General features: G+C 42.8%; 1 non-coding gene and 1 pseudogene across 1 annotated transcript; one reads left to right on the top strand and one right to left on the bottom strand.

Annotated features, from left to right (window-relative positions):
• Window positions 1-5943: 5943 nt before the first annotated feature.
• LOC148933996 (uncharacterized) lies at window positions 5944-6976 on the top strand (annotated as a pseudogene).
• LOC148933997 (small nucleolar RNA R71) lies at window positions 6346-6452 on the bottom strand. Its single transcript, XR_016134807.1, has one exon. It is a non-coding gene; the product is annotated as a small nucleolar RNA R71 (small nucleolar RNA).
• Window positions 6977-9749: the final 2773 nt, after the last annotated feature.

The following is a 9749-nucleotide window of genomic DNA, read 5'->3' as shown; positions in this document are numbered from 1 at the left end:
TGGAGATATATCTCATTCGGAGAATTATTCAAAATATTTTCATATATTATATCTATACTCGGATTTATCAATATTTTCATATCATAATCCTGATACAAATTATTGAAAATAATTATAATATTCTAACGATTTGAAAGAAAATAATCTCATGCGTCAAACCCTTAAATCTTACTTCATCCATCTCATAAATGGATATTTGTCCCATAAAAATTAGTAACTATTTTCTATTTTAGATAAACTTAATTTCCTCTAATGTGGGTCTCATTCTTCATTAAAAATATTCTAATTACTTTTTATTCCTCCCTCCGTTCCGCTTAAGATGACACGTTTTCCTTTTTAGTTTATCCCAATTAAAATGACACATTTCCTTTTTTGGTAAATTTCTCTCTCCAATTAATATACTCAACCACTTTTTCTCACTCCTATTAAAATATTCATCTTTCTTTATCTCTATACTTTAATACTTACAACCACCTTTTCTCTCCAATTAAATATTTTATCCAATAACTCCTAAAATCCCGTGCCGGCTAAGCAATGTGTCATCTTAGCCGGGACGGATGGAGTACTATCTATCATTACTTTATCAAATACTTCCTTTGAATATGCACTTTGAATTCAACAAAGGTTTTTATGTAAAATTGGTAAAGTAAGAGAGATTTGGAGAGAAAAAGAAATTAAAATATAGTTAGTGGAGAATAGGTCCCACCTTATTAGAGAGAAAAGACTTTCCAAAATTAGAAAATTCATATTCTTGTGGGACGGATTAAAAAGGAAAGAATCCATATTCTTGTAGAACGGAGGGAGTATGCATTAAAATTCATGTCGTCTCAAATGACTCTATTTTTTGCAGGGGAGAATAGAGTAATAAGAGGGTGTGCGTAGTGAGCACAGGTCAAACCCGACCCTTATCCAGGTTTCACCCAATTCGTAGGGAATAAATATAACGTTATTTCTAAAATAAAAGCTTCTAAATCCTATTTTCAAACTGGCGTCTCCAAATTGGTCTAGGTAGAAGAAAAGGCGTGGCGCAACAACTGTATATTAGTTTGATATTGTCCGTTTTGAATTGAATCTAGCCGCACGGATAATTTTTTAGATCACTCCCAAAAGGCCTCAATTTAATTTAAATTAGACAACACTTATATATATTTTCCTTCCAACTTTCCCCACTCGTTCGATGTGGGACGGAATTGTAACCCAACCCAAACTCGTGCCTCGTGTCAGGCGACGTGCCCTGTGCCCAATGTGTGTAAGGGGATTCGACAGTAATGGAGGTCAAGAGGCTATAGTGAGGGACGAGGAAGGGAAAGAAGGAAGACCTGGATTAGCAATGCACAAGTATTCGTCTTGTTAAGATTACGCAAGTCAATGTGCCAATCAAAATTGTGCATCTAAGTAGTTGATGTCAAGTGTTTTTTACTTGAAAAACATTTACATGTATAAAATATATTGAAATTATATTTTTAAATATACACAAAATGTTTGGATATTAAATAAAATTAACCTCAAAGGATTAAAATAAAACTTGAAATTACAAACATTTAAAGTTTCAAACTCTCAATCGCAGTCAAAATAAGACTAATTTGCGGATTTGAGTCAATATTTCAAAATATGAAATATACTAGTTTTCAAACTTACACATTTACTAAACTCAACATTTATGGAATGAATGTTGTTTTTATTCGAGCCTGTACGTAGGAGAAAACGAGAAGTGAAATAAATCACTTTCAACATAATATAATATGTCTTCCTTAGAGCATCTTCAATGGTGCATAGGCCAACAATAGGCCAGCAATAGGCCAACCATTCTCTCCCCTACCACGTCAGCGATACTAAAAAATCCACCTGCCACATCAGATTTAGGCCAGCCGCAATAAAAATAATTCAAAATATACTACATTTACGGAATTAAAATTACGATTAAAATACGGAATTAAATTTACGAGACATATACGGAAAAAAAATCCATTCCATTAAAAAAAAGTACAAAGATTTAAAAAAAAAGCACATGATTTTTTTTTTTAAAAAAAAGGGCTTCAACACACGAGCCCCGCCACTCTCTACTCCTCATCGCCGTCGTCCTCGCCGCCGCTGCCGCCGCCACCCGTGGTATCTGAGCCCACGTCGGACCCCGCTAGCCGTGCCCTCGCGATTTCCAAATCAACCCGCATGCTCTCGAGCATCTCGTGAAGAAACATCTTCTCCGTGGGATCAGTGGCGGTCCTCCACTCTTGCAAGACCTTGTACATCTGATCCCGCGTATGGTTACGCGAATGGGAGTGTACTCGAGTGGGGCGGGTGGGAGGGCGGAGGACTGGACCTCGCGGGGCGATAGGGGGGATCCGCCCCTCGCAGCCCGTTGCGCCCGCTTCTGTCCAACCGGGCGGGGGCGACCAGCAAATGAAGGAGGGGATGGAAACTCCTCAGCATCCGGGGGGAGGTCGTGGGATCCGCCGCTGCTGCCGCTGTAGTCGCCGCTTCGGCCACCCAGCGTCGCACCCCGCCCGGAACTTCTCGGAGTCCTTCAGCAACAAGAAGCACTCCCAGAAGGTGAACTTCTTATACTTCCCCGCCAAGTGGAACTGACTCTCGGCTATCCTCCGGGCGTCGTCCTCATTCTGCCCACTACTGAGCTGACGGAGGGCGTTGGCGTACAAATTCGCAAAGCGGCCCACCGCGGCCCTGATGCGCTCCCACCCTTTCCGGACCTCCTCCCCGCTGAAGTCCTTCCCGTGCGGGCAGTGCCTCCTATAGGCAGCTCTGATCTTCGCCCACATGTTGACGATCCGCTGGTTGTTCGCAACCAGCGGATCGTCGCACACCTCCAACCACCCCCTGGCCACCCCGGCGTACTCATCCTCCGTCCACTTCCTCCGGCCAGGGGTGTCGTCAACAGCGGGCTGCGATGACTCGCCGACCGCCTTGGCCTTCCCCCTCGTCTTCTTTTTCGGCGCGGCCCGCCTCGCTGGAACGGGAGTATCCGGATCCCCGAGATCGATCCCCATATCATGCAATGACAGAAGGTCATCGCCAGTGAACTGCGTCTCCACTGGGGTCGACGTGTGAGACGAAGCCGTCAAAAAATCAAGCGAGGGACGATATACCGTGTCCCCTCCCGGTGACCCCTGCATCCCCCCCTGCATCCCGGGATGCATATCGTGCTGCATCCTCCCCTGCATCCCGCCCTGCCACATCATCCCCATCATCTGCTGCAGCATCATCTGCTGCTGCATCTGGGGCATACCCCCCCACCCGGGCGCTGACTGCACGCCGCTCCCCTGCCCCCCGCCCGGCATCCCCCACGGCATACCCCCCTGGTTCCCCCCCTGCGTCCCCCCCGGCGCACCGGCCATCATCCCCATCATCTGATTCCAAGGGATGTTAAACCCCGGGCCCATCTGCCCCCATCCAGATCCCACAGGTACCGTGGGAGTCTGAGATCCACTCGTCGCTGGACTGGACTTGTTGTTGTGATCCATCGCTCGATGATGCTCTTGTACAGAAAGTTAGAGAGAGAGAAAACTCGTTAAAACAAGTGGTGCAAATATAAATGAAACGAAAATCGCGTTTATATAGGTTTTTTTTTTTTTAAAAAAAATAAAATCGGCGCTGGCCGATCGGGCCGCCACAATGGCGGCTAGCCGATCGGCCAGCCCACGCCGGTCCGCTCGCCGACTCCAATGGTTCGGCTAGCCGATCGACCAGCGCGACGAATCGGCTAGCCGGTCGCTAGCCGACTATTGGAGATGCTCTTACTTAGGGTTGTGACTCATATATAAATAGTAGTAGTACTATTTTTTTACCGTCTTACTTTTAAGTATAGTATCGTCTGACCATAATAGGAGAACCACATATTTTCTCCCTAATCCATATATGTTGGAATCGAGGAATATTACTTATAAAATTCTAATGTCTATTTCATCTGATATCGATTTGTTGTATTATCATTTTCAACAAACATAGACATTAAATTAGAAAGGATAATCCCTTATTTTGTGGAGTTTTAATATCCTCATGCGATGCGCGACGGACGACTTTTATTATAATCAGATGAGTATAGTTATGTACTAATTCTGAATAATAAATTCAGTTTAACTTAACATATAATAAAAAATGAATAATAAAGATAGTGAAAGATGAGTCCTATTTTTATAATAAAATTTGGGCGAAATTAAATAAATGGAATACAGAAACAAATGAGATATTTATAGATGGAAATACAAAAAATAAATAAAAATGAGACGGTGACAAACTCATATTTTAGCCTTGTTTTATGGGTGATTAAAGAGTGCTTTTATTGATTTAAGATGTTAAATACAAGTTTTTCACCTTATATACACTAATTAGGTGAGTTGATGGGTTTATCGTAGTTTTGTGATGAAAACAGGTTGAAACGAGCCGAAGCTGAAATTCGAGGAGTTCTCCAGAAGGAAAACCCGACCGGGTGTTTTCCATCTCTCGGAACACCCGGTCGGGTGTTTTGAAGTGGCCTTGTGGACTCCAGGAGGAAAACCCGACCGGGTGTTTTCCATCTCGCGGAAAACCCGGTCGGGTGTTTTGCAAAACAGCGGGCTTCGGGAAGAAAACCCGGTCGGGTGTTTTGTTACCTACAAATCACCCGACCGGGTGTTTTGCTAATTGCCCTGATTTTCACTCCGAGTATAAAAGGGGTTCTAACTCAATTTAGAACCCTAACTTTTCCCCACGCCCAGAAACAGTTTTTCCACCTTTGAGAGCAGATTGAAGAGACAAAGAGTCCGATTCATCAACAAGTTTGAAGACGAAGACGATTTGCCATTCAATTCACCCTTGGGAGTACTTTTATTAGTTTACTATGTTCAATTCTCTTTCTATGGATTCTTCTTGTGGATTTGTATTGAATATGAGTAGCTAAATCTTTCGTAGAGTTTTGGTGAAGACTACAATGAACGCTTTTGATTAATTCAAGGATTTTTGATTACCTTTGCTCTTGTGATTTCTTTGTTTCGTTCTTGTACCTTTTCAATTCAATTGCTTAGCTACCAATTGGGTTTGTTGACCTAGTTTTGAGTAATCGAGAGATACCTAATTAGGATTGATAAAAGAATGAACAACACCTAGATAATTTGCATTCGAGAGAAGGAATTCTAGAGTGAGGGCTTTAGCCTTTTGTTTTAAGGAGTTAATTGTTGAGTATTAGAAGGAGACTTCAATATTAATGATTAATCAACTGATTAAGTGCACTCGAGAGAGGGCTTAGTCTAGACTAGTGGCTTTCCTAGTAATCCTAGAGACTTTAATTGGGTAATCGAAGTTGTTGATTTGTTCGCATCGTGTTCGTTGTAGTTGGATCCAAGGCTCTACCGTGTTCTCTTATTTGGAACTTTTCTTGGTTGCGCGCTCTTAGCTTGTTTATGTTTATTTGTTTCTCAAAATCAAAACCAACTCTCCGGATTTTCTAGATAGTGTTCTAAATTGCTTCGTAGTACTCAAACCGGCGCTTAGTCTTTGAGGATCGATAATTTAACTTGCCACGTGCTACATACCCCCATACACTTGTGGGTGACATTTTGATTGCAAGTTTAGCATGAGTCAAGTTTTTGGCGCCGCTGCCGGGGACTAATTTGCTTTTGTGTTTGATATTGTGATAAAATTGAGAATACTAGTTTAGACATTTACTTGCTTTATTTAGTTTAGTTTTCTAGTTTGGCTCTAATTTTCCTTTGTTTTCTCTCTTGTCTTGTGTAGGTTTTTATGCTCACGCGCTCAAGGCATCTACCCCTTGAGCCGATCAATTTAGAGATAGAAGCCGCCAATAGAAGAAGAGGAGGACGAAGGAGGAGAGCACGAGCTCAACATTTAGTTGAGCCAATGGAAAATCCAAATTGGAACAACGGGGAGGTACCACCTCCACCTCCACCTCCCCTTAATCAAGATCAAATCATCCTCCAATTACAACAACAAATGGAGGAGATGAGAAGGGAAAGAGAGGAGGAAAGGAGAAGAGAGGCACCGGTTAGAAATGCATTTGGGAACGTCAATATCCCAATGCCACCCATTGATCCAAGAGTGAATGCCAACAATTTTGAGTTGAAGACGGCATTGATCCAATTTGTGGAGCAACGTGTTTTCTCGGGAAGGCCCACGGAGGATCCTAATATGCACTTAGCCAAATTCTTGGAGATTGCCAACACAACCAAGCTTAATGGGGTTCCCGAAGATACAATCAAGCTTAGGCTATTCCCATTCTCATTGACGGGATGTGCTAGAGATTGGTTTGATAACCTTGAGCCGGGCTCGGTTATAAGTTGGGACGACTTAGCCAAAAAATTCTTGGAGAGGTTCTTCCCTCTTAGCTCTACTCTCAACCTACAAGCGGAGATCTCCCACTTTAAAATGAAGAACCAAGAGTCTATGTTCGAAGCATGGGAGAGATTCAATGCTTTGTTGAAGAAGTGTCCTAACCATGGGTTATCTCCGGGCCATCAAGTGAGCCTTTTCTATAATGGATGCTCGGAGTTTATCAAAAGTCAACTAGACTTTGGTTCGGGGGGATCATTCTTAGACAAAGGGGTTGATGAGTGCAAGAAAATGCTTCAAAGGCTTGCATACACTAGCAAGAGTTGGAGCTCGGGTCGAGATGGCTCTATGCCGGTAGCTTCGGTTGTTGATTCGGATGCATTCAATCTCCTCAACCAACAAATGATGATTCTCAATCAAAAGGTGGATAGCATAAATTTGGGGATGGCTCCCAATGTAGAGCCTCAACCTACCGTAGAGGATGTTAATTATGTTCATCAAGGGGGAAACCAAGGAGGAAATCAACGGAACTTCTACAATTATCGCCCCAACAATGGGGGTGGTAATTATCGTCCGTTCTTCAATACACATCCAAATCTTTCGTATGGGAATCCTAATAATGCTATTCAACCAAGTGGGGTTAACAATTCACCTAGCATTTCAAAGTCTTCAAGTGATGTTACCAATGAGCTTCTAAAAGCTTTGATGGAGAAGACCGATGGGATTATGGAACACTCTACCAAGAGAATTGATAAAGTTGAGACGGCGGTGGTAGAAGTTGCTACAAGAATGGGGGCTTTGGAGCACCAAATGAGTCAAATTGCTCAAACTGTGGGTCAACTTCACCAACCGGGGCAATTTCCAAGCAACACTATTCCTAACCCAAAAGATTGCAAGGCAATTAATTTGAGGAGTGGAACAAGCTATGAGGGTCCCACTATGCCCGGAAAGGAAGCTATTGTTCAACCCGAAAAAGAAGAAGGAGAGGAAATAGAGATGAAAACACCACCGGAGAGCTCGCCTAAAGTTCAACCCGAGATAATTGTTCCTCCCAAACCCATGGAAGTTAAGCTTCCCTTCCCTCAAATGATACAAAAGAAGAAGAAGGATGAACAATTTTCAAGATTTTTGGATATCTTTAGGAAAGTTCAAATCAACATTCCTCTTGTTGAAGCACTTCAACAAATGCCGAGCTATGCAAAGTTCCTCAAGGATGTTGTCTCACAAAAGAGGAAATGGGGGCAATATGAGACGGTCAACTTAACGGAGAGTTGTAGTGCAATTATTCAAAAGAAGCTACCGGCCAAGAAGTCGGATCCGGGGAGCTTTACTATTGAGTGCACTATTGGAAATTGCTTTGTGGAGAATGCCTTGTGCGATCTAGGTGCTAGCATCAATCTTATGCCATTGTCCTTCTTCAACAAGTTGAATATTGGCAAGTTGAAGTCCACTAGCATTACTTTACAAATGGCCGATAGATCTATATCATATCCCTCGGGCATAGTTGAAGATATTTTGGTGAGGGTGAATGACTTCATATTCCCCGTTGACTTTGTGGTGTTGGATATGGAAGAGGATAGAGTTGTACCTCTTATATTGGGGAGACCGTTCCTTGCTACCGGGAAGGCCATGATAGATGTTTCAAAGGGAGAGCTTACACTCCGCCTTAATGATGAGAGTGTGACATTTTCGATCTATGAGGCCTTGAAGAGGCATGATGTGGAACCGGGAGGAAGTCTTCAACATTGCAATGTTGTGACCGTGATGGAAGAGTGTGTTGGAAGAGTGGCACCGACCTCTTACTTGGATGATCAATTGGAGAGATGCATTTCTCACTCTATTTATTCTTCTCACTCTCTTGATATTTTAGATGTTAACCTTGAGTTGTTGGAATTTGTAGGTGCTTTGGACTCGGCTAAGGAGGTTCCTAGATCACGTCGTCCACAATTTCTACCTCTTAGGGATGAAAGTGAAGATAGCGAGAAAGAAGTGGAAAGCAAGAAGATTGAGTTGAAGCCACTACCATCACACTTGCAATATGCCTTCCTTGGAGAGAATGATACCTTTCCGGTAATTGTATCATCTTCCCTCTCTAGTTCCGAGTTAGATAAGTTGTTGAGAGTTCTTAGAAAGCACAAGAGTGCTATTGGGTGGTCCATATCGGACATTAAGGGAATAAGCCCAACCATTTGCATGCATAGGATTCACTTAGAAGAGGGGTACAAGCCTAAGGTACAAAACCAAAGACGATTAAATCCTATTATGCAAGATGTTGTTAGAAAAGAAGTGTTGAAATGGTTAGATGCCGGGATCATTTATGCTATATCCGATAGTGAGTGGGTGAGTCCTACTCAAGTGGTAGCCAAAAAGGGGGGTACTACCGTGGTAAAGGGGAAAAATGATGAGTTGATAGCAACGAGAGTGGTGTCCGGATGGAGGGTTTGCATCGACTATCGTACTTTAAATTCGGCCACTAGGAAAGACCATTTTCCCCTCCCTTTTATTGATCAAATGTTGGATAGATTAGCCGGACATGAGTATTATTGTTTTCTTGATGGATACTCGGGTTATAACCAAATTTTGATAGCCCCCGAGGATCAACATAAGTCCGCTTTTGTGTGTCCTACGGTGTGTATGCATATAGAAGAATGTCTTTTGGGCTTTGTAATGCCCCGGCTACTTTTCAAAGATGCATGATGTCTATTTTTCATGATATGGTTGAGGACATTATGGAGGTTTTTATGGATGACTTCTTTTTTTTTGGCTTGACATATGATATGTGCTTGGATAATCTAACCAAGGTTTTGCAGAGATGTGAGGAGACCAATCTAGTTCTCAATTGGGAGAAGTGCCATTTTATGGTTAGAGATGGGATCGTGTTAGGGCACAAAATTTCATCCGAGGGACTTGAAGTGGATAGAGCCAAGATAGCGGCCATTGAGCAATTGCCACCTCCTTCTAGTGAGAAGGCCGTGAGGAGCTTCCTAGGCCATGCGGGGTTCTATAGGCGTTTCATCAAAGATTTTTCACATATTGCTAGACCTCTTTGTCATTTACTAGCTAAAGATGTAAAATTTGATTTCACTCTTGAATGTGTGCAGGCGTTTGAGAAGCTCAAAGCGGCATTGGTGAGCGCTCCAATATTGATCTTTCCCGATTGGTCACAACCCTTTGAGATCATGTGTGATGCAAGTGATGTAGCGGTAGGCTCGGCTTTGGGACAAAAGAGAGACAAGTTATTCCGGGTGATATACTATGCTAGTAGAACATTGGACTCGGCTCAAGTTAATTACACCACTACCGAGAAGGAAATGCTTGCGGTGGTCTACTCATTTGACAAGTTCCGCCCTTATCTCATTGGGGCCAAGACTATTGTCTTCACCGACCATGCCGCCATCCGTCATCTTTTTGCAAAACAAGATGCGAAACCAAGACTTATAAGATGGATCTTGCTTCTTCAAGAATTTGAT

Source organism: Salvia hispanica, chromosome 1 (assembly GCF_029641045.1).
Source record: "Salvia hispanica isolate PSC_SH4W2 chromosome 1, Shi_PSC_v1, whole genome shotgun sequence".
Lineage (NCBI taxonomy): Eukaryota > Viridiplantae > Streptophyta > Magnoliopsida > Lamiales > Lamiaceae > Salvia > Salvia hispanica.
This window is presented reverse-complemented; position numbering and strand designations above follow the sequence as displayed.